Source organism: Macrotis lagotis, chromosome 8 (assembly GCF_037893015.1).
Source record: "Macrotis lagotis isolate mMagLag1 chromosome 8, bilby.v1.9.chrom.fasta, whole genome shotgun sequence".
Lineage (NCBI taxonomy): Eukaryota > Metazoa > Chordata > Mammalia > Peramelemorphia > Peramelidae > Macrotis > Macrotis lagotis.
The window spans coordinates 159,021,435-159,047,883 of NC_133665.1; the positions used below are offsets into that span (position 1 = coordinate 159,021,435).

A 26,449-nucleotide genomic window follows, 5' to 3' on the forward strand; every position below is an offset into this window, starting at 1 on the left:
CAGCCCAAACAGCAGTGATAGAACCTCTCTAGAACATCCAGAAGGACACTCAGCTCTTGGCCCTTAGTCTTTTAGTTAAGGGATAGTATGATCCCCAAATGGAGCCTTTTCTTCAAGAAAATGGAATTGTTTTGGCTGGTTCCAACCTTTTAAATCCCAAGGATTTAAATCTCAAGGATTTGACCATCTATCAAATAAATTTCCTGAGTAGCAGGGTTTTTGCCAGGGAAGATAGCCCCATGACCAAAATGACCTTTACTGCTGAATAAGTGAAGAAACACTATACCCAAGTTCTAGAAGAGATGAGCACCTGGATTGTGTATGCCACTGTTATGAAAGTAAGTTATTCAGACTGGATTGGGATCTGCAATATCAGGGAAAACCTCCAAATCAAAGAAATCACAGATCGATTGGGAAATTTTAAGATTTTTTGTCTAGATGGATCTAATAGTAAGGCTGTTTAGCATTCCAAAGTATGCTTCCCTGCCCTGGGAAGCACAAGCATTCAAAAGTCTCTGCGGGGTGGAACTAAATAGAATAACAACCTCATGTGCATTTACCTTTCAGGGGAATTCCAATTATCAGAGTAGTAATAGGTATAATATCTGAGTTTCTGTGGTTAAAAAAAAAAGACTAAAGGTAATACCAGGGGGTTGATCCACTGGGAACCCAAACTTAGTCCCTTCTAATGAAAGTGTAAGTCATAGGACAGTGCTGTAAGACTAGGACAAGCAGATTGTAAAAAGGACTCTGGTGGGAAGTAGAACTCAACAGGGGACAACAAGAATTGTATTGATTATTTATTGAACTTGTTACTTCTCTGCATTTATGGACCCCCATGAGTTCTCTGTACTTTATGGATTTTCTGTAAGGTAGAAAAAAGACTATCCCCAGTATTCAATATCCAACATTGGGATCTAAGGCTCATGTTAGCCTACAACTGGGGAGGCCTGGGCACACACACACACACACACACACACACACACACATATTTATGAATATTTTAAAAATTTTCTGAGAGAAAATTCTAGATAAAGGTAATATGATCAAAAAAGAGAATAATCTTTTGGGATAGGCCCAAAAGTTGAACTGGATCTGAGCAAGTCCAGAGTTTGAGGAGCTGAGCTTTGAGTAATAGCAATATAAATGTATGATATGTGGTGGTGCTTGTTGTCATTATATAGTCCCATCAGTGTTTCTGAGATGCTAATGTCAATTTTACTTTCTTGGTCCATGCCAGAGTTGGGTTCAGTGGGGAGGAACGTGAAAGAAGATGGAGATTTTTTGAAGGTGAACAGAAAACCAGTGATGATCAGGACAAAGCTGACCTGCCTGTGCCTTCCAGCCTCTTACCAGTGTTAAGACTTTAATAATAAGGCCACCCAATGTTTTGAGCATGAACCAGATCCAATACAAGCAGTGAATACTGGAGGAGGGGTGAGAAAGAGCAATTGGGAACCGTGGAAGGGAGAAGACGGAGACCAAATGCAAGTATGTTATCAAACAGCTCAAAGGGAGGCTGCCACAACCCAAGTTTCTATGAAAAAAAGCAAAGGGATTGCTAGCCTGTGCAGATGCTAGCTCGATCTTCTGCAAGGAGGAGGCCAGTGGGTTTCCCAATCTCCAAGTGTACTAATCTCAGTCTGCCTTGAAGGGTTGGCTGGGTTGGGAGATTAAAGCTTGTGGTTGCAAAAGATGGGTGAGTGAAAGTTGTTGCTGACTCTCAACCCTCCTTGAGGTTTAGAATATTTATTACTTCAATTAAACATTTATTCTAATTACAAATCTACCAGTAGAGGCTTGAGTAATTAGGAAACACATTAGGTCTTTGGAGGAAGGTGTAGGGTTTTCCCAGAGTAGACTAGGGGGTGAACCACAATCAAATTTCATAATCCATATTCAAGCCCAAGACCAAAGAGAAAAAACAAATGGATCTCACCAAGGAGCTAAGGGGAGAGAGGCCACCAGCTCTTTGAAAGCCAGAGAGAATTGGCAGTTACCCCAGAGAACTCTCTGGTGTCATATGTTGCCAAGGCTTTATTACCAGCGGTGCTGCTTCTGATCCTAACACTTGTCACAACACCCTTGATCTGTTACATATTAATGAGGAAAAACTTTAAAAATTAAGTTGTTTATTTAATGAATTATTAGTCTCACTTGGGTTTTTCCCATATAAGTCAATCATCTTCTATAAAAAGGTAAAAAAGGTTCTCTGTGGCAGATTCCTTTTCAGAGGGAAAGAAAGTTAGGAAGGGAGAAGCTTAAGAATAAAACAAACCAACACCTCCCTTCCACCTCCAGCCTCTATAACATGAGAACTTTTCCAGAGAATGGACCCTAGGGTTGGGTTTTTTTTTGTTACATCTCCAAATTTTAGCCAGAGAGGGCAGACAATAAAAGCTTTTTAAAGTAGCCTGCCTTGGAAAAAAGAAGGAAGGGCTGCTCCTCTTTAGGACCTAGCAAAAACATTCCCCCACAATACACTACCTTGACAGCAGATTTCTCAAGTTTGAAAGATGAAGGCATGTTTACTGTGTCTACAGAATCTGAATCCTCTGGTCCCAGGGAGAGTAGGTATTATGGAAGCCCTACTTTATATGCTGCTTGAAAAGAGTAACAGAAATATAGCTTGGCCCCATATTGTTTTGAACTAAATCTTTTTTCCCCTCTCTCCCAGATGTAAATGAGATCATTAGTGAAGCACTCCTGTTTTACAGGGACATTTTTTTTTGAGGCAGCCTCTGCCCAGGGAGGTGGAGGAGGAGTTTGCATACAAAGGATGGGAACCAGTTATCAAATGATAAAAGATACTTGCTGCCTTCCTGAACACAGTAGAGATGCTCATGAGAATGGGCCCCCATCAATGCCATTGAACACAATGGCCTTGCCTGAAAGAGCAAATTTCATAATGGCTAAAACCCAGAGAAATGCAAAAAAAAAAAAATTGGTGATTTTTAAGATTCTCAGAGTGCTCATTTGGAGCTAAGTTGCCTCTAGAGCTGGATTTCGGTCTGACCCTGACCTTTTATGCCCTTAGGGATGAGGTCGGTAGTTCCTTATTTTCCCCTTATCAAATCTTGTCAATGCATAATTGTCATTATCCCTCCTCTTAACTGATCAGGTGCAGGTGATGGGAGCAATCACTAAGAACTACCTACTCTGCTTCTACCTGGGGAAATGTTGGAAAAATCTTCAAGAAACCCTGGGGTAATTTGTGCGGCCTGACCCAGGGAAACTGGGAATGAGAAATCTTCAGGGAGAAGGAATAAAGTGGGTGTCCTTAGAACCCCAAGGAGGGACTGCTGACTGCAAGAAGTGCCCTGTCCAGATGCTGATAGACAGAGGCCATCATCATCAGGTTGTACTTAGCGTGAGCTCCCCCAGAGTGGAACAATCCAAGCAAAAGAAGATGAATAAGAAGAGCCCATAGAAATTAGCAGGAAGCTAAACCATGGCAAGAAGCATCTGTGGGAGGTATATGAGAAGCAGAGCATAGAGCACCAGAGGCAGAGAACAATCTGCATCAGGTAACCAAGCTGAGGGTGGTGGCAGGGGTGGCAGGCGCTTTCATTAGGAGAGAGGCAAGCAACATAGGAAGGAAGGGCAAAGTCACAACTGTGAACTTCCTTCTCAGAAATGCAAGCACAGGGGCACCTAGTGGATAGAGCACCAACATTGGAGTCAGGAGGACCTGAGTTCAAATTTGACCTCAAATACTTAATAATTACCTAGCTGTGTGACTTTGGGCAAGTCATTTAATCCGCTGCCTTGCAGGAGGAGGAGGAGGAGGGGAAGGAGGGGGGAGGAGAAAGAAGAAGAAAAGAAATGTAAGCATGACAATGAGGGAACAGGAGATAGGAGACAGGACATAGTCAGGGAATAACTGTCAGGATAATAATGTGGAGGAGAAAGCCCTGGCCTTTTTCTTCATTGTGGCCCTATTCACAGTAGTACTGTAAGTTTCATGTGTGAGAGAGAGAGAAAAAAATAAAAGGGAAAAAGAGAAACAAACTGAGAGACTGGGGAAAAGGGGATAGGGAAAGAGACAGAATGGGGGAGAGAAAGAGAGAGACAGTGAGAAAGAAAAATGAAAGAGGCAAACAAATGGAGATTGGTGGAAGGGGAGAGAGAGAAAGTCAGAGGAAGAATAAGGGGGAAGAGAGAGAGAGAGAGAGACAGAGAGACAGAGAGACAGTGAGAAAGAGAAAGAGAAAATAGAGAGAGAAACAAACTGAGATTGGGGAAAAGGGGATAGGGAAAGAGACAGAATAGGGGGGAGAGAAAGAGAGAGGCAGTGAGAAAGAGAAAAAATGAAAGAGGCAAACAAATGGAGATTGGTGGAAGGGGAGAGAGAGAAAGTCAGAGGAAGAATGGGGGGGAGAGAGAGACAGAGAGACAGAGAGACAGAGAGACAGTGAGAAAGAGAAAGAGAAAATAGAGAGAGAAACAAACTGAGAGATTGGGGAAAGGTGGAGAGAGATAGAAAAAGAGAAAGCTTGGGAGAAAGGAGGGAGGGAGACAGAGAAAGGGGCAAAGAGGCAGACAGAGCACTCCACCAAGTCAGAGGAAGTGGCCTAACCCTCATGAGTTCCAGTAAAGTCCAGATTTTTTCATTGCTCCCTCACATTGGAAGCTCTCTTTCCCATTGAAGGGTTAATGAACCACCAAATGCCTGCTTTGTGAGCTTCCACATCTCGGTGCCAGCACCGCTCCATATATGGCAAGACACATGGGAACCCCACGGTCGTAATGGACAGACAGGTGTCTGATTACAGATCATATTGTCATTATTTACTCAGCCACATCTGAGCTTTCTGCAAATGATGAGGAAAGGGAAACAAATGGGATTCGAAGCAGATTGTGACTCTGGGAAAGAGAGTTTTATTTAAAAGACTTCTTGATGCCACAATTCATCAGGTTAAACCTTCCTTTGAACCAGTCCCTTCCACAAGATCGATCACATGGCCATCACTGGTCATTTTCCTTTTGAATTGCCTTATTCTATTGAAACTCAGTTACAAATTAAAATGTTTTCTGTCAAACTGAAAAGGAACAATTTGACAAATACACAAGAAAATCTGGAGATGTTATATTTTAAATTAGCAGAATGGCAGGAGCCTGAGTTATATGTTATAATTTTACAAGAAAAGCTTCAAGAATACTTCAAGTCTTAGTTTCTTCATGTACAAAAACCAAGAGGTTAGACTAGAAAATATCTAAGTGATCGTTCAGCTCTAAAATGCTATGATTCTATTTTTGATAAATGCTCCTTTTATTTTTGTATATCATTACAGCTATAGAAAGTATAAATATATAAATGTATAGAACAAAATTAATGTACAATGCTCATTGCAATGTGTTGCAATCTGATTATCAAAATCATACATTAATCTATTCAGTCACCAATCAATGAAGAAATAATCTGCTTTTCTATGAACCAGACTCTAGGGAAGCATACTGAGGCCATGAAACAAACATCAAACATTTGAAACCTTCAGAGAATTTATATTCTATTGGAAAAGATCATAAAATGCTATGATTCTAAGAAATAAGCAGAGTAAATGGGGACTGACTTTACATTTGCTAAATGTAACAGGTCTTTCTAGTCTTTCTTATTGAAAAATATGATAAAGGGGCGACTAGGTGGTACAGTGGATAGAGCACCAGACCTGGAATCAGGAGGTCAAATCTGGCCTCAGACATGTAATAATTACCCAGTTGTGTGAACTTAGACAAGTCACTTAACCCCATTGCCTTACAAAAAATAAAGAAAAAAGAAAATATGGTGAGAAAACATTAAATATGTTATTAGTCATTAATGTAGGATCATAGATTTCAAGTTCAAAAGGACCTCAGCAGTCTTATATAGTACAACATCCTCATTTTAAAGATCAGGAATGAGGTTAAGAAAAATCTAAGGGACTTGGCCACAATCCCCCAGAAAATGACAGAAATGAGATCGAACTCAAGTCTTCTAACTATGAAGCCAAATCTTGCTTCATGGTCCCAGATCAATGACATAGTAGGAATGACAATACAGATTGTGCCTGAAGGTCAGGCCATGTAATTATAATATCAGATATGTATCTAGTGTTTGCTTTCATTTGGATATCACAACAACAGTAACTAATATCATCATCCACAAATTGCAGATTGAGCTTCAGAGAGGATAGATGGTTTTCCTATGGTCACAGAGTCAAGACTTAAGTATTCCTGACTCCAGATTCCACATTCCATCTGTAATGGAACTGGCCTGTCTCTCTGGTCTCTATAATCAGTCTCTATTTGGATTTAAGACTCAAGTGAAGGCAGATCAGAATCCCCTGAATTCTTAAGAGTCTCTTCCTCCATGCCAGGGTCCATGTGAAGGTCAGGGCAATATTCAACTAAGTGTCCAAAGTTATCATGTGCTGATTATCAGAGTGAAGAGTAAGGCGAGAGCAGAGGTGGAAGGGCCCTGTGTTAAACATCTGACTGACCTACTCTCTCTGTACAATACGGCCTTTTTTCTTTTCTAGAGGTCTCCTGGCTCTTTGCCGGGGCTGCTCAGCTGAGTGGTGGTTGGCAAGGAGCCTAAAGGAGACCAAAAGGAGGAAGAAGGGGGTGCTCTTCCAGAAGCCTTTCCCTCCCTCTTCTGACTCTTGGCTGCCAAAAATTCATCTGAATGGTGAGCGGCCAGGAGATAAAAACGTGCTGAGAACGGCTCCTTCCTCTGCCAGACTGTCTGAGTGGGATGCTTTGGTACCTCCCCTGAGATGATGGATTATGGCATAGAAGAAAAGACAGAAGCCCCAAGCACAGAGTGGAAGCCACTGCCACCCCATCATGAAAAATGATTTTAAGACATCTGTTTGAGTTTTTCTTCATTTGGAGGAGAGGTGTCTCTCCTACAAAATGAGTTCAACTCAAAGGAAGATAATGCTATCTAGTATGAAATGGGATGATGCAACTCATTTATTTGCTGTGCAGAATGTCCTTTGGTTGGGGGCCGGGGAATGACTTTGAGATACATCTAACAAAGACCACATTTGAACTGAGCTCCAAGTAAATGGCTGGATTTCCCATTTCAATCCTGAGTTATCTTGTCTCCTTTCACAAAGTGCCTTTGGAGTCTCTGCTTGAAGTAAAAGGGAAAAAAAGGTGAAAATATCCCTTAGCATGTTCCAGATATTAGGAAAAGAAACAAGTAATCTCTAAGAGTAAAATATGAGATATTGAGCTAGATTCCCTGAAGCAGTTATCTCCGGCATGGAAGTAATTTTAGGAGGATAGAATTGATTTCTGACCTTGTGCCTGAGTGTATTTGTTAGAATTTGTATTTGATGAAAAAACAGTCCAAATAAAGGGCACTATGATTCTTCAAGAGCTGTCAAATAAAGGCAAGGAGAATAAAGGCTAACTTGCATATTATCCAGCATTTGAGAGATTGTAGGAAATTGCTGGCTGGAACAAAACCCTTTGTTTTCAGTTGCAACTAGCTTTAACAAAGCTGACCATGCAATTGTATTCAGTGTCCACAGATCACAGATTTCCTTGACTCTTCCGATTCTCTTCCACACATTCTCTTCCTGCTCATCTGAACTTATTTGGGGGTTCTGAGACAGACCCTTAGAGTCTGATGCAGTCTTAAATCTCTAAAGGCTTACATGAATAAAATGAGAAAGAGGAGATCAATGAATTGGCGTGTGACTAAAAAAAGCTAGAAAAAGCACAAATTACAAATCCTCAATTAAAGACCAAATTAGAAATTCTGAAAATCAAAGGAGAGATTAATAAAATTGAGTGTAAGAAGACAATTAACTATTAGATAAAACTAAGAATCGGTTAAATTCTAAATTTAATTCAAAAATAACTAAATCTAAAAAAATAAATTTAAAATGAAATGAATCTTTGGTTAATTTAATTTTTAAAAGGAAGAATAAAGCCAAATTATTAGTATCAAAAATGAAAAGGGCAAATTTATCAACACTGAAGAACAAATTAGAGTAATAATTTGAAGATGCCAAGTCCTTAGTTGGCTACAACATTGGAAGGGATACTTGGCAGGTCAAGCTCAGAAAAACATGCAGATATAGATCCTCACATAGGGATTTCCAATGCCATTTATTGAGTGACCCAAAATTTGAGGGGCCAAGCTAGGTATTATAGAAAGTATGTGCCTTCCAGTAGTTAACTTCTTACACACAAATGAGGAAATGTATTCAAAAGCAATGAGGACACCTGGAATTGTGGGATAGATGGGTGGAAAGACTGAATTCATCAGAAAGATGAAATGAGCATCTGATGAGAGAGAGAGACAGAGAGAGAGAGACAGACAGAGAGAGACAGAGAGAGAAACAGAGAGACAGAGACAGAGAAACAGAGACAAAGATAGAGAAAAAGAGACAGACAAAATTTAGAGAGACAGAGACAGAGAGGCAAAGATAGAGAGCAGAGAGAAAGAATTGCAAGCCACAGGCAATTATTTGTTGGGGAGAACTATGATTAAGACTAATAAGGTTTGGCTTCCATTTCAAAGGTCCATCTCTGTGTTTCATAACTAAGTAGTGATCAAGTCTGATAAATAAGGGCCAAGTCAGACGTAAACAGAAATTGGGAATTCCATACTCCATTACAAGTGTGGTAAATAAACTCAGAAGAAAATGAGAAAAGAGGCATCTCTGCTGGGGCTGGAGTGGAGGCGGAGGAACACCAACCATGTTTGTGCCACAAACACTAGAGAAATTGTTTGAGAACAGTTGAGTCTCCAGGAAAGAGGAGCCTCTCCCACTGCCAAGCTTTCTAAATATTGGGACTCTCCAGTAAGGGCCTATCATGCAAGTTAGCTCGAATAGCCTGGGGGATAGATTTAGCTCACACACCTGAGGAGGGGGGAATTTCTGAAGTTCTTTCCTTTGTTAGTTCAAAAACTCTTATGACTGATAGTTTTTTCATTGTCTGCTATCCTCTTTCTCTGGGACTTGTCCACTCACTTAATTCACCAGTGAACCACCCAATCCATCCCACAATTCCAGGTGCTTTGTAGGGCAGTCTAAAGCACAGATGAAATGTAAACATACCTAAGAGTCAGATGGTAGAAATTAATGATGAAAGATATGTTTTCATGATCATCATTGTCTGTCTTTAAAAATGACTCAATATTCAGTATTAGCTAGACATTAAATTAGATATTGTCCGGAAAATTTTGTGTTCTTTTTCTCAACTCATACCCTCTGTGAAGCTTTAGAAATGGCTGGTGCTCGTACTGTCTACACTCATCTAGACCTGGTGGTAACTGTAAACTAGTTCAGCAATAGGTGCCACAGTGAACAGAGTCCTGACCCAGAGTCAGGGAGAGAAGTTCAAATGTATCCTCAGACACTTACTAAGTAACAGTGAACAAAACTACCAAACCTATTGTAAAATAGAAATAATAATAGTACCTACATCTCAAGGCTGTGAGAAGGAAATGGGACCCTATTTCTAAAGTCCTTTTACAAACCTTAGATTGTATTTAAGTGTTAACTGTTATTATCAACAGGCTTTTAATTAGCACCTATTTTTGCAATGAACTGCACCCCATTTGGAGGGACCGAAAAATATAAAGCTATAACCTGCTCTCAAGAGTCTTCCATTCATCAGTAATACACATGTTTACCAATATGCAAATTTAAGAATATTTATATAAGAATATAAGAGTTACATGTATACACTAATATGTAAATACAAGATTTGCTTAAAAACGTATAAGGAAAAGAGCACTAGCCCTAGACTTCAAAGCTTTCCTAAGAGTCCTATATGTTTACAGTAGAATAATGAACATTTATATTCCTTTTCTGAACAATTGTAAGTGACAAATATAAGTTATTTTGATACTTCAAAGGTATCTTCAGACTGCAAAGCCTCTAGAACTTTGGTGGGGCCATCTTTAAAAGCTGCTGTGGTCCCCAAATTCATCATCCTGTGTCCACCTGGTGGTAAATCTTTGTATACAATAGGCACATCTGACTATTTCAAGGACCAACAGCTTTGTCAGGTTATTAATTCCCAATATAGGAACTAGAGAAGAGCAAATGTCAAGATTTTTTAAAAAGCCATGTTGAACAGTGAGGAGAGAATGAAATCTATAAAGTATAAGCCAATGAATTTGACTTTGGTTCCTGGAAAATAAAGGAATTGTAGTGAACATTCAAAAAGAAAGTAGTGATTGCAAGGAGCCAGTGTGGCCTCATCAAGAATGAGTCAGATTTACTCGGGACAATGAGTCTTCCTGACTCCAGGCCTGGCACTCTATCTGTTGTGTCACCTAGCTGTCTCCCTTACCCAAATGACATACATTCAAATACTAGGGGGAAAAAAGCTATGATGTCTTCTTTGAATATTCTGTTCTCCATATTAAACACTGCCTTTTCTTTCAATTGATCCACATATACCATGAAGTCACTATCTTCATATCTCTACTCTAAATACTGGGTTTATCAGTGAATTGAGCGCAAATTTCCATATGTGATCTGAATAAGGCAAAATATCCTTCCCCGAATGCCAGCTCTCAATGGAGCCCAAGATCGCTTTAGCTTTTTTGACTTCCATGTAACCCTGTTAGCCGATATTGAGTTTTTAGTCCACTAAAATAATCAGATCTCTCCCCCCAGCCCAAACCACTATTTGGCCACACTTCCCTCATAGCACTTTTAAGCTCATTTTCTGAACCCAAGAGTAAAATCTGAAATTATTTCTATCAGATTTCATCTTATTAAGTTTGACCCATTATTTCTGGTCTATCAAGATCTTGATGCTGTTATTCTGAGTTTTAGCCCTACCTTCCAGTTTTTTGATTTGATAAACTTCATCCAAGTCACTGAAAAAATGGTGAGCATTTTTACTGCAAGATGAACCCTCTGTAGTGTCCCATTGGAGTCTTGCTTCTAAATTGTCATCAATCCCTTAATGACTTCTTCAGGTAGCCACCATTTCATTTACTCCCAATCCTTTTAATCTTATTGTCAACTAGCTCATGTCTCTATTTTTCCCCACAAGGACAGTAGAGAGATTTTGTCAAATGCTTTGCAAAACCTAAGTAAATTCTGTCTGAAGCTTTCATTTAATCTACCACTGTAGTAAATGTTTAAAAAAAATAAGGGAAGTCTGACTCATTCTTGATGAGGCTATGTGACCCTAGGCAAGTCCCTTAACCCTGTTTGCCTCAATTTACTCATTTATAAAAATGAGCTGAAGTAGGAAATAGCAAACCCCTTAAGTATCTTTGCCAAGAAAATTCCAATGGGGTCATGAAGTGATTGAAATAACTAAACAGCAACTCTTGGGTGAGGGATCATAGCCTCAGAGGGCAAAACTAGAAATAATGAGTGAAAGTTGCAAAGATGCAAATTGGGACTTTTTTGGAAGAAAAAAGGTAGCAATTAGAAATGCTCCCAGATGAATTCTGGCCCCAAGGAATACAGGTTCCTTATCCTTTCTCTACCCTCTCCCTATCAAAGTTTGTTTAGGAAAGGATCTGACTAAGATCACATCTTCCATGTATATTTTCCTCTTTTAAAAACCACAAAAGCCTTGAATAAAGTTTATAATGCCAGTATTTCGTGCAGCCCAAACAAAGGGGTCGGGTGCATTTTTAGAACAAGGGCTTGTCTAGGCACAGACCCATCATCACCTACTTAAACTGTAATAAAAGGTTGGCCCTGTATCTCCTCTTTCTGTCTTCATAGGGTCCTAGATTCAGAGCTCAAAGAGAACTTTGGCATCATCTGAGTCCAACTCAGTCATCTTAAAGATAGAACTTGAGACTCCAAGGAAGGAAGGGATTAGACTAAGTTCACTTATTCCCTGTATGACCTTGGGGGCTTTGATGTTGTCAAGGCTTGGACCTCTGACTCTAAATTCAGAATGAAAACAAGTCTTTTTTAGGTAAGCCTCACTATCGACTATCCAAGGAGAATGTCCTAGTCTAAATTTTTCTTAACCCGAAATTGTAATACTAATAATACTAACGAGAATGATGATGGTAATAACAATAACGATAACTAGGATTTCTATGGTACTTTAAGTTTTGCAAGACATTTATTTATTTTTCCTGATTTGGGCTTCTCAAAACCCCCATGAGCTAGGTGACAGTATTACACCAGTGTTGTAGATGAAGAAACTGATGTTCAGGGGGATTAAATAATATGGCTAAGAGAAAGAACTGTGGAGTTGGAACAAAGACCAAGGACTATTAACTTTAATTTAGAAAAAAAACTTGCTATCTTATTGTTTGATCTTGCTGTTTCTTATACTTTATGTTTCTTCCTTAAGGATGATTTCTCTCTCATCACACTCAAGTTGGATCAATGTATATACCATGGAAACAATGTGAAGACTGGCAAATTGCCTTCTGTGGGGAGTGGGGAGAGAGAGGTAAGATTGGGGGAAAAATTGTAAAACAAAATAATAAATAAAATCTTTAAGAAAGAAAGAGAGAGGGGGCAGCTAGGTGGCACAGTGGATAAAGCACCGGCCTTGAAGTCAGGAGTACCTGGGTTCAAATCCAGTCTCAGACACTTAATAATTACCTAGCTGTGTGGCCTTGGGCAAGCCACTTAACCCTGTTTACCTTGCAAAAACCTAAAAAGAAAGAAAGAAAGAAAGAAAGAAAGAAAGAAAGAAAGAAAGAAAGAAAGAAAGAAAGAGAAGAGAGAAGAAAGAGAGAGAGAGAGAGAGAGAGAGAGAGAGAGGAAGGAAGGAAGGAAGGAAGGAAGGAAGGAAGGAAGGAAGGAAGGAAGGAGAAAGAAAGAAAGAAAGAAAGAAAGAAAGAAAGAAAGAAAGAAAGAAAGAAAGAAAGAAAGAAAGAAAGAAAGAAAGAAAGAAAGAAAGAAAGAAAGAAAGAAAGGATATGGCTAGAAAGTGTGAGACTGGATTTGAACCTAGGGCTTCCTGATTCTAGGCCCAGGGTCCCATCAATTGCATCATCTAGCTGCCTGTATGTTTTGCAGTTCTTTAAAAAATTAAACAAAGCAAATAAACATTTCTTTGGATTCAGTAAAAATTTAAGATGATGTTCATTTAATTAGAGTCAATTCAGCATAATGGATATAATCCTAAATTTGACCATGTTCAAATCCTATTTCTGTCATTTTCTTACTATGTGACATTGAAAAAGCCCTAGAAATTATTTATTAAGTCATAAAACAGGACAAAATCTATATGGGGAACAAAGTTTTCGTACCAAGATTTTCCTTCCTTGATCAAATTCAAGAATCTTTGCATCTTTAACTAAGGATGGGCAAGTTCTGACCACCATGAACAAGCAGGGACTTGTTGGATACAGAGTGGTTTACATATCAAACAGGCCTAATATCAAAATTTGTTGCATGGAATATCTAAGATTAGAGCCTAAGCTAGGAACCCTTGTCCTTCCCAACTGAAGAAAACCAATTTATCAGCTCCCTCATTGACTGATATTGGACTGTGAGCCTTCTGGGGCCCCACAGTTTCCCATCAGGGCAGCTAACTGCTACTAGCTCTAACTCTGTTCCTGAACAAGCTCCCCACTTTAGTGACCCACAGGATTCCAGGATCATCACGAGATTACTATAAAATTCAGCATCACTGACTGAACTCTCTACCACTGTTGCCGTATCTAACCACCATGGTAGATTTAACCCTAGCCCCCCTCAGTTACCATCCGCAGCCTTCATTTCCCTCTGCACTCTAAAGACTCTTCCTTCATTTCTCTGAGAACCTCATGCCATAGATTGCTAGTTTATAGGATGACTACAGATCTTGATTCTTCTACTTACTACCTATGTTATCCTAGATAAATCACTTCAACTCTATAGGTCTCAGTTTCCTCATCTGTAGAATGAGGCACGTGGATAGAAAATGACCCTTCCCAATTTTAAATTTGTTGTCGTTCAGTTGTTTCAGTTGTGTCTGTATCTTCACGTCCCTATTTGGTTTCTTGGCAAAGATACTGCAGTAGTTTTCTATTTCCTTCTCTTGCTCATTTTACAGAAAAGGAAACTGAGGCCACCAAGGTTAAGGAACTTGCTCAGGGTCATACAGCTAGTAAATATCTGAGACCAGATTTGAACACAGGAAGATGAGTCTTTTTGATTCTACAATTTTAATCCACTGCCCACTTTTAATTATGATTCCTTAATTACAAATCTCTTCCTCTTGCATTCCTTCCACCTTCTATGCAGCTTCCTTCTGTTGATAATACATCTTTTGTCACCCCTCCAAACCTGACTGTGCCTTCTCACACCTCAATTCATAGGGCCAAGGGGAGATGTTGACAGAATCCTTACTCTTCATGGCCACTTTCAGACATTCCTTCTGCCATTATCACAAAACAACTTTCTTTAAAGTTTGCCTTATCCAAATCCTTGTTGCTGTCATTAGAGGTCAAAGGATCTCTAAGTCACTCTCCTCCCTTTCTAGTGAGTTCTATAACAGGTTTCCAGTCTTCCTCTCCAAACACCCCTACCTTCTTCAGATACAGTACTTGCCTGGTTTTTGGCATTTCCCCCACTCAACTGCCATGACTGTTGTATCCATTATACAAATGGTCAATGGGGTGGTCCAACCATAGCTGACCTCTTCCCCCATCATCATCTCCTTGCTTAACTGAATTTGCCCCAGATGGGAGCGTCCCTCATTAGGACTCTGCCAATACCGATTCGGACCACGTTCTATTGAGTGATTCTAAATGGAACCTTTTCAAAGACCTCAGCATCTTTGATTTTCCCATGCATGACCTTGATTCCCTCATCATTATTCCCATTGTAATTTTTGAGTCTGTGAATCAAATTCCAGGACGTGGGCAGAAGTTATGTTTTCTGGAGAATTCCAGTTGGATAGTTTAGCATCTGAACACCCCCAAAACTGACTCCCTTTTCTCTTTCAATGCCAATCAAGAACTCCTCGGGTTACCTCTGAGGAACGCAGAATGCTGCCAGACTCTGTCAGATTAAAATATGAGACAAATTAGCCCTCATTAGGAAAATGCACCTGCAACATAGTCTACCAACTGTGAAAAAGCAACTGTCCACAGCTCCGAGTCCATATTGTCTTCACCCCTCATTAAGCAAACCCCCTCGATTTTGCTGAGCAGTTAGTGACTGTTAGAGGCTTTGCAAAAAGCATCTCTCCCTTGACCTCACAGAGAAAGTCCTTTTTGGCAAGTTAGAACTCTTCAAAGGAATAATAAAGCATTTTCTGGGTTAAAAGAGAGTCATGAAATTTGATTTCAAAGAAGCCAATTTTTTTCCTTAAGGAAAAAAATTTTAAATAGCTAGAGTTACCATCTATTTCCATTTTCAATTTTTTTTAAAAAAAGCAATTGTAAAGGTCACTTTCCTTGTGGAAATCTTTAGTTTGTTCAATGACAGAAGTATCATTTACCATGGATAAAATAATATTTTAAGTCACAGTCAAAAAAATTGATTATTTTTCCTCACTTCTAGGGTGAGGGATTTTAATTTTAAATTCAGGAAAATAAAATTTTCAAGGGGTTCCTTCTAAGAGGTAATAGCATCATGACCAAATTACTGAACTTGGACTATGGATAATCTGGATTTGATTTCTGCCTCAACCATTTAAATTTGTTAAGACCTGAGCAAGTCCCATAACCCTTGTTTCAGTTTTCTTGCCTGTCAAATGGGGATGATATTAATTCATCTACCACTTTCCTCTAAAAGTTGATATGAGAATCGAGAGTTAATTTATATAAAATGTTCTGCAAAACTTAAAGCACTCTACAAATACCAATTATTCTTATCAGAACAGTGCAGGAGAATACATTCTTTTTAATTCTGTGTCCCAAGTTCCAAAAAATATTCTTTATAATACTTAAAATTGCTCATTGCTCAAAAGAACAGGGACAAACTTACAGCTACTGCAGTCTAGTATAATGAAGAGAGGATCAGATTTGACTTTTTGAGATCTGTGAGCTCAGACCAGTCTCTTTTCCTCTGAGAATCTTGGTTCCTCATCTGTAAAATGGGGATGTTGTTGCTTATAGAATCTCTTTCTCAGGTTTGTTGTGCTTTGGAAAATTTCATATGGAAACAAGAGTTGCTGTTATTAATAATCTTTCTGTTGATTATGCTCATTGATGATGTTTGTCCTTTGTTTTTTGTTTTGGGGGGTTTTTTGCAAGGCAATGGGGTTAAGGCTTGCCCAAAGCTACACAGCTAGGTAATTATTAAGTGTCTGAGGTCAGATTTGAACTCAGGTACTCCTGACTCCAAGGCCGGTGCTCCATCCACTGTGCCACCTAACTGCCCTTCTCCTTCATTTCTGAAGAAGACCACAACATCATGGAGGTGATGCCATGACAAGCACATGCACTGGATTGGAGTGAGGGGGAGGGCCGTGTTAAGTCACCAACCTCACCTACTCCTCCAGAGTCATCTGGGTCCAGTGGCCAGATATGAATCAGAATGACTGGAGATTTCCCTGGATGTGAGGCAATCCAGATTAAGTGACTTACCCAAGGTCACACAGCTAGGAAGGGGCAAGTGTCTGAGACCGGATTTGAATTCTTATCCTCCTGACTGCAAGGTCAGTGCTCTATCCACTGCACCACCTATGCCCATGATTTATTATGATCCAGAATGGGTGCACTGTGATCTGTATTATTGGAGAGAACAACTACGTGGTGAAGATACCAGATGCATTGGCTGGAGCCCTGACTGACCATCAGCACTGTTCTGTGGGTGGGATTTTGCGGTTTGTGTCAGAGCTGCACTCTTTTGCCGCCCTCCTCCAAAACTAAAGCGGATCTTCAGGGACTAAGTGCAAGGAGACTCCAGAGCTCTTTTTCTCAAACTCGCCCAACCTCTTCTTCACCTCCTCATCCATCACCTGTGCTGACCCCTCTCTGAGCCAAACAACTGGCAGATGTCATAATCAGTAGATGGGATGCACTCAAGCCCACACACAGCTAAGCAAAGTTGACTTACAGGTGTTCCTGATTGCACCTGCCCACAAGGCAGCTAATAGCCAGCTTTCTTTCCCTTGGAAGATCAAGGGGGTAGGACTGAGAGATGAATAGTAGTAGGAAAAGACCATAGGGGGAAAGGAAGAGGGACCCATCCAAGCAGGTGTACTTCAAAATTAATAAGATGGGCAGTGGACTGAGTACTGGCCCTGGAGTCAGGAGGACCTGAATCCAAATGTGACTTCATACCCGTAATAATTACCTGACTGTGTGACCTTGGGCAAGTCACTTAACCCCATCGCCTTCTAAAATAAATAAATAAATTTTTTCAAAAAGTAATAAGAACACAAGTACCACAATGGATTCAGCCTAGGATCCAATCAGCTACTTGTGTTTCTAAAAGTGTGACCAAACTTTCCCTTGGATTCCTTTCCTTGGAGACTTTTTTGCAAGTCCAAAGACTTGAGCTTATTGACAGATACAAAGGGATGACATAAAGGGAGAGAATAAAGGATAAAAGTAAGAGAGAATCCAACCTTCATAAATTCACCCATCTTTACGGCTTGGGGGAAAATAGTATAGAAATGCCTTTGCTGGGGGTGGCTAGGTGGTGCAGCGGATAGAGCACTGGCTGGCCCTGGAGTCAGGAGTTCCTGAGTTCAAATCTGACTTCAGACCCTTAATAATTACCTAGCTGTGTGGCCTTGGGCAAGCCACTTAACCCCATTGTCTCTTGCAAAAAAAAATGCCTTTGTTGGAAAATTTGATCACTCTGCTCTTCAAACTTGTATCAGTTCCCATAAAATCCCTCTGATTCTTTGTCTCCCTTAGTATCTATGAGTAGATTTGGTTTATAAAGTTTCTTGGAGTCCCCAGAAATATCCATTTAAAAGACCAACACTAGCATCTGTTGTGAAATAGGACTGATTTGTTTGTGGCAGCCCCCAGATCCTGTGATATCTTAGACCTCAGTTTTTTCATCTGTAAAATGAGACATTTGGACCTTGTGGTTCTGATGTTATTCCCACTTTAGACCTTGATCCTAGGCACTGGAATCTATTTCTAGATGCCCACAGCCATGCCACTATCCCATAAATCCCCAGGACCTTTCTTACCAAAATCTCATGCTTGGGGATTATTTCCCGAATTCCCTATCTCTGCCCCATACCCCTTTACCTCCTAAGCCTTAAACCAATAGTTTAAATATCAGAGTTCAGGAGGACCTGATCCAAGCCACTCCTTTAAGATATAGAGTTTTAAAGACCAGAAGGAAATGGAAATATGCTTAGGATAATGAGAGTCAACTCTCTTAATACATCTCGACTGACCTGTCCAGCTGATTCTCATACTATCTCTGAATTAGGTTCTCTCTATTTCTTGACTATTCTTGCTACTTCAATTCTATCTCCTGAGTTCCCAAGACGGGACTGAATATTCCATGGATTTGCTTGCTCCCTTTTGGAAGCTAGTCTTGCCCATCTTCCTAGAAGCTCATTAATTGGGAGATTCTTAATCAGGGCCTTTGCCCTGACTAAGCAGTTGTAAACAATCTCTCTATTTTCTGCTATTGGTCTTGAACAGTTTGACTCTTCCCATCATGAATTTCCCAGGCCTCAGTTACCCCTGGGTTCCAATTTCTCTTCCAAATTGGACAAAAGTAGTTGGAAATGCTAGCTCTCCCAAATTTAATATCTATATTTTAGCAAGTGACCCTGGGGAAGTCAGTTTCCAAATCTGTAAAAAGGGAATAATAACACCTACCTCACAGGATTATTATGAGGATCAGACAAGATAATATTTGCAAAGAGCTTTAGAAACCTTAAAGCATTATCTAAATTTTAGCCATTATTATTACCCCTCTAAGGAGACAGAGAAAATAACTGCTAATCCATATGACTATGTTCTCACCAATATGAATTTTTATGAGATTAATCTACAAATATACCAAGGGTATGGTTGATGAGAGTATTAAAATGCGACAGACCAGCTTTCATAGGCAATATCCCAGAGTAGCCTTCTTTATTATCACACAATTGATGGAAAGAGATAGAGAATATGAGATCCTATTGTTTGTTGTCTGTAGAAAGGGATTTGATTCAGTGGAGGAGAGCTGCCTTGCAAACTCTCATTCATTGAGGTGTTTCCTAGGTTTCTGACAAAATTATACGGGATTCTTTGAAAGGTAACAGAATTAACCTTATTCACGACCCCTCTGGTCATTAATATCAATAAGGTAGGAAAGAAGGAAACATATACTCAACAAAGGTTTATACCACAATCATGGAGGAGAGCCAGCTCAGAACCCAACTCAGAAGAAGGGATTGATTTTTTGCAGAGGGATAAATCACCCCAATGTTCCTGTTTGAAGTCAAAATTGTGTTGATTGCATCGGGGACCAAGTCTCAAACCAGTCTAATGGTGCAGTTCAAGACCGAAAACCAAATGAGCAGAACTCTTTGACTATGTAATATTTTACTAAAGACCCAAACAACACCACAATGTCATGAAAAGGGTCTTTAGCAAAGATACAGTACTACTTTGGGAAGGCACAGCCTCTCCTACCTCCCTATCTCTGCATTTCTCATAGGGGTCCTCCCAAACTGAAGGCGGGGATTGAGAAGCAGGGCAAAGATACCTTAAGTCTGAGTAGCATTGACGATGCATGCATAGGTCATTTTGCCCCTTGCCACCGTGAAGTTTATAGCAAGTCTCTATCCTCTGTGGCCATTTAGTCTCAGGGATGGTGTAATACCCTATAGAAGAAAAATTCTAAGACAAGGGGTCCTCTAGTCTCTCTAGTAGTAGTAGTAGTAGTAGTAGTAGTAGTAGTAGTAGTAGTAGTAGTAGTAGTAGTAGTAGATTTTATGACTAACCTAGAACCCTAGAAAATTATTAAAGAGCCTCCAAAGTAAGTTCTACACTCACTCTAAAGATTTTTGCCTATTTCCCCAGGAAAAATCAAGTGCAAAAAGATTCCCTGCTGCCCAGACGATGAGATACAGTTGCATGAACAATCTATGGAGCTTGTCCAATAAAATATACATATCTTGGAGAGGCAGTGCAAATGATCAGTGAGTTCATTTGGGCTTAGATTTGGAGCATAAGAAAAAGAACTATTAGTATTGCCTTGGAGAAATGGCAAAGTTCTTTCATTGATCAACACTTCTCCCTCATGGGCAAGGCATTCATTACAAAAAAGGAATTACAAAATAAAGGATGTCATCAAAGAAATGAGAAATGTACGAGTGAAAAAGAAATGATTCTTCCTCTTAAGATCATCTCCAATTTGTCTTGTTTCCCTTTTGTTCACATATAGTTGTCTGCCTGTTGTCTCCCTCATTACGCTATGAGCTACCAGAGATGAGGAACTATCTTTTATCTTTTTTCCCATCTCCAGCATCGAACTCAGAGGCTACCATATAACAAGTACACAATACATATGGTGGACATTGCCATGCAGCAAATGAGAGGTAGCCAAGGGACAAGCTGCATGCCCCACTGGTATACCAAATGGGTATGTCTTACATGGACCTCTGTCTGCACTGTTGAAGGATAGATAAGCACATAGTTCCATTAGATCATTTGAATACTATTCCAGTCCCTCCCAGGACCTAGTGCAGACTTCTGGATACAATAAGCGCCCTCTTTCAATGATTTTTTCCCTTTTTCTATAACTATAATTTCACATTTTACTGAGGAAATCGACTTTTGGCCAGTTAAGATGGATTCAAAGCTCTTTTAGTCTCCGGTAATTGATTTACATCAGCTAGACATCCTTATAAGATGCCAATAGGCCATGGCGATAGCTTTTCTATTCTCCATTTTTCTGAACTGGCCGTTCATTAAATAAGTCACGTTGGAGTTGCCTCAGTTGTATACCACATCTTCTCATTTCAATAGATCTTAATCTTAGTTCTAACAAATCAGAAGTCTAACTCTTCACAGAGAGTTGGTTTGGAAACAAATTTCATATTAGTAAAAAGCAATTTCCCATCTGTGAAAATATCATTGGATTTTTTTCCTGATGTTATTTGGTTGCCACTTTGTTCTATACCCTCCCTCTCCACCCCAACTCTCCTCTTGAGAAAAATATTCAGGATATACTGGCAAGAGGTTTCTGTATAGACTAGAAGCCTTCAGCTTCACTGTTATACTCAAAGACATATTTTCTTACACTTCCTCGCCCTTATTGCAGTTTATAACATATATTTTGCCATCTTTTCCTGTCTGTCTTTGTTCTGAAATTAATGAATATCAGAGTAAATGTTTATTTAATTTGGAGAGTCTAATTAAGCTCTTCACAAAATGTCTTTCCTCCTTTCTACTCCACAGCAGATGTCACATAAGCTATAGTTAGGTAGTTATTTTCATGGTAGTATCTCATTGCAAATGTCTTTTATGAGCACTATAATACCAGATGACCAAATATCTCATGGAATGATGATTCCTATGGTCTTTGGATGCATACAGAAACCAATTCTGCTGGTTTCTTTGTTTGCCTCTCCAAGGAAAACCTGGGAATCATCCTTCTGCAGAGCAATAACTTCTTTTTGCCTTATGGTCTCATTTATGGCAAAAATGGCAAGATCGAAAAGATTTCATTCCTCCAGAAGTATATTTACTTGTTGGTCATTGGGAACATTTTCAGTTTAGAGTACTAAGAGATAAATATATAGGTTATCTAAAAACTATATGGTTCTAAACACCTTCAGTACCCTTGCCCATCATTCTGTCACCTTCACTGCAGGAATGAAAGAGAGCCAACCCAATAATGATGACAATCTTGAATTTGTCTTTGGCCCACAAATAACCAAGGAATTCCTCACCAAGTGACTAATCTATTGGGGGTTAGCTTCTTTGAACATAGCTAGCCTTGATCCGAGAAAACGGTTTCTTCAGGTTATACCTGAAGCCTTTCCATTAAGATAGCTCCTTGTGCCCTCTGAGAACCCAGGCTCATATCCATGCCACAAAGAAGCATCAGAATAAGATCTTTTGGGATATTCTTAATAAATGTTTATTGAATTGGTTTCCACTAAAGCTGGAAATGACTGACTATTTTCCTGGGGTCTTTGTAATGAAGAGAGGTTTCTTCCATGGTGTTTTCCTGTAGTACTCTCTCTACATTCCTCACTTTGGCTAGAGAATCTAAACCTATTCAGGAGACATTGCCATATTCAGCCTTTCTCTCTAGGCTTCATAGAATGCAATATAGACTCTGCATTACATAAAAAATTACTTTCTCCTCTTCGGGCACTCACTGGGAGCGATGAAACTGCCTAATGTAAAAAATCCCATACCGTTCTGCAGGATATTTATATACACATAAAGCATTCTGAAAAACAGCCTGTGGACTCTCAAGTCAAAGCACAATAAAAGAAGGTATTTACATTCCAATCATTTGCTCTGCTCCAATTTTCTAATTCGTTTCCCACCTTTCTCAATCCCCAATGACAAGCTTCTTTCTCTGCATCCTGCACAAACCCAATATCCTTTCCTACTCTCTCAACCACACACACTTTATTATTGTCTTAGGGTCAATACCTTTATGGATGTGGCTTTGACTGAGTTCTCTTAGATAACTTGAGGGCACTTTCTCTCTGCAGGCAATAAAAATATTCTGAGCTAGGATGTCATCGAGATGAAAGTAATTACAAATGAAACCTAACATAGTTCAGAGTGTGGAAGACGAAACCCCATACCTTGAATATCATGGCCAGATCCCCAAGAAGTTCAGTGCTACAAACTGGGTTGATTCCTCTCTTCCACCAGAAGGGCTAGAGACATTTCTGTGAGTATCCATCCATTGATGAATGGTTACGAAATGGTAGCATATTAATGAAATTGAGTGTAACTTGCAGTAAGCAATGTGAGGGGCAATTAGATAGATGTGAGGTGCAGTAACAGTAGACCTAGTTTTAAAAAACCAGAAGTTCAAATCCATCCTTAGACACTTAGTAACTGGGCAAGTCAGTTATTGTGATTTGCTTCAGTTTCCTCATCTGTAAAATGAGGGGGAGAACAAAATAACACACCACTCTAGTTTCTTTGGCAAGAAAATGCAAAAAAAAAAAAAAACCAAACAGGATCACAGAGAGTCAGACATGACTGAAAGGACTGAAAACAACAAAATTAATGTAAGGAAATCTGTGAAAAATGAAAAAACCTTTGCAAATGAATTTGAAGTACCAGCAAAGTCACATATCCAGTGACTACACTAATAGAAATAAAACTACCCTAAAACAGTTAGATTCTGGTTAATGTAATGGGCATTCCCAGAAAATAGATGATCTGATGCTCCTCTCCATAGAGAAATGAGAAACAACAGGGGTAGAATGTTGCAAATGCTATTAAGTGTGGTCACTGAATTTGTGTATAATTGCCTTTCTTTATTACAAGGTGATAAACAACTCTGGTATAAAAACAAAAGCTATCAATAACACTTGCATTTTACAAAAGCAACCAAGGGGTAACTCATTCTTGCCCTAATTCACAAGCTAGTCTCTTTTCTAAGAGGACTCATCTTTAGCACCTGCAAGAGAAATTCTCTTTTTGCTGGTAACATTTCATCCTTTCTTGAAAGTTATCTTGGAGGGGCAACTAGGTGGCACAGTGGATAGAGCACCTGCTCTGCAGTCAGGAGGATCTGAGTTCAATTCCAGCTTCAGACACTTAATAATTACCTAACTGTGTGACCTTGGGCAAGCCACTTAACCCCATTGCCTAGCAAAAACAAAAAAAAAGTTATCTTGGGACCCACTGTGGCATTTATTGGAAGCAATTTCAATTTCATGAACATGTTCCCTTTTCTCCCCAATGAGACATCTTTGGAGTATCAGACACCTGGTCAAAATTATGACTCTCCTTACAATTTGTGACTCTCAAATACACTTATTATGATGTGATGATCATAAGTATAATCAAAATCTTAACAGTAGATTAGTATATTGACATTTTATCTGTCATTAGATAATGAGCTCCCAGAAGACAGGTACCATGTTTTAACTATACCCTTCCAGGTCAAATTGGCTTGAAGTTTGGGAGACTTAACTTCCAATAAGTACCATCCATCCTGGGATTCAATACCAACTTCAATTTCTTCATCAGGGCCGCCCTCAGTTGGTGGCCATAGTGAGTCCAAGAGAACTTTGGATGGCCCTCAGCTAAAGTGGAGAAAAGCAAGAACAAAGTTTATTCAGAACCAACTCATCTAAAGCCCCACATAATTTTACAAAAGGGTTGCACATCTTGTTCCATTGTAGATAGGGAGTGACCCTCTGATAAAATACTTGGAGAATTTTTGTTGCTGTTTTTCTTGCCAGAACTGGAATTACACTTTTAGAAGAACCTCTCATTTAGGAAACATCTTTGAACGAAAACCTGCCCTCTCCCTACACCTGATAATCTTAAAGAGTTGTATAGGGCAATGAGAAATCCTATGACTTTCCCAGGGTCACACAGCCAGGATGCATCTAAAATTTCCTATCTCTACACTAAGCTTTCTTTCTTTGATGCCATGCTGACTCCGATAAGCTGATATTTATTAAGATAGCTGGCTGGTACAGTGGATAGGGCCCTGAGCCTGAAGTCAGGAAGACCTGTCAAATACAGCTAAAGACACTGTCTGTATGACCCTGTGCAAGTCACACACACACACACACACACACACACACACACACACACACACACACACCTGTTTGCCTCTATTAAATAGGAATAATAATATAACTTAGCTCCCAGGATTGTTGTGGGAATCGAATGAGATAATTTTTAGAAGCGTCTAAATATAACCTCTAGCATAAGTAACTTATAAAGATGTTACTTGTTATTATCATTACTTATTCTATATGACTTTTTAAAATGTACAAAGCATTTTACATAAGTAATCTCATTTACCCTCTAAATAATCCTGAATTAATGACTGCAAGTATTATTTCCTGCCATTTTACAGAGTTTTGAAAAAGCTGAGGCACAAAGAGGGCAAGGGCCATCAGAGTATCAGAGGCAGGATCTGAACTCAGATCTTTCTGACTCCAAAACCAGGATGTTATCTTTGACTCCATACTGCCTTTCCATAGAACTGAGATCAAGTATTCTTATAGCAGGAGAAACAGAGAGGAACAGCCCAGCTTGCCCAGGGGCCTCCCAGTTCAGAAGACGGAGCCTCACAGAGGCTTGTACTTGTTTTCTTTCTTTCCACTTATGTATAACAGTCCTTCTGGCAAAACCTGGACTAGCTGCCTTGAAAGAGACCCTGAATCATTCCGGAAGCCAAGAGTTGTATTTCTTTGGAATATAGGAAGAGAAGAAGCCAGTACAGACTTAGGAGGGAGGAAGGACTTCTCCACCACAGATAGAGTTTATAAGGATCTCTTAAGGGAGTCCAGAGAAGATATACTAAGAGAAAGGAAGTGGTGAGAACCTTCCTCCAATACATGGAGAAGCATTGGACCACATCCAACCAATAATGGTCATTTCTTCAGATCCCTTCCTGGAACCCAAGTGTTCAAGGAAAATTCTGAGAGGTAAAAGCTAAAGGGAGAAACTGACTCTGTGCATATTGGGGGGGGGGGGGTGAGGGTTTGCTTGGTTGGTTTTTATCATGGGCACTCACTGAAATGGCCGGAAAAAGATGGAAACTGAATACTTAACCCTCCCCTTCCCCAGTACAGATGAGACCAAATGGCAGCTGCTTCTAAGCATGCCCTTTGATTTTGTTAAAGATTGCCTCTGTCCTAATCTCATTTCTTATATACCCTCCTGGTTGACCTTGTCCTTTGCTTTCCCTTGAGTCCCTTTGTTCATAACATGATGGCATAGGGCAGCTTTGGGAGTCACATGAGAAAATGCATTTCCTAGAAGGGGCTGGCCTCCCAACATTTCAGTGCATTACTACTCTATAAATTGGTCCACAAAGACTAGCCATTCATGGTTTCTTAACAAGCCTTCCCAAGGGGAGAATTACCATGAACTTGGCACCTTTTCAATCTGTCTCATCAGACCAAGGGCCTCCTGTGGTGACCCACAGAGTTACTACACTTTGACTTCAATACTTGAGTACCTGGGATTTTGTCGGTGGGGCACGTCCTCTATTGCTGGGTCTCCCAACCCCTCCTTGCCTTAGTAGTCTGTCTTCTCAAGTTTTGGGAACTAAAAATAGAAAAACCATCAAAAATCATAACTCCCGTAGAGGAAAGTCTTCAGACATATTTAGTCCAACCCCCATTTCATAGATGGAGAGACCCAAGAAAGTTGAAGTGATTTGCCCAAAGTCAAACAGGTAATAAACACCAGGACTGGGATTTGAACCCAGGCTCAGACTTTAGAGTCAATATTCTCTCAAGCCCTGCCATGGAAATCATCAGGATAGCCAACCTTTTTCTGGCGAAATTCTCATAACTTGCAAAGCCAATTGCTAGGTCTACATTCAATGCCTTTCTACTTTCTATGAAAAGACCAGAGTTCATGTTCCATTTTCATAACTCTTAAGAATTCAAGGTCATCTATATAAACCAATGAGCATCAATT

At 39.7% G+C, this 26,449-nt stretch overlaps 1 long non-coding RNA gene across 1 annotated transcript; it reads left to right on the forward strand.

Annotated features, from left to right (window-relative positions):
• LOC141495006 (uncharacterized) lies at window positions 1–25,430 on the forward strand. Its single transcript, XR_012470626.1, has 6 exons — window positions 1–338; window positions 1,241–1,491; window positions 3,122–3,527; window positions 12,292–12,393; window positions 22,528–22,712; window positions 24,873–25,430. It is a non-coding gene; the product is annotated as an uncharacterized LOC141495006 (long non-coding RNA).
• Window positions 25,431–26,449: the final 1,019 nt, after the last annotated feature.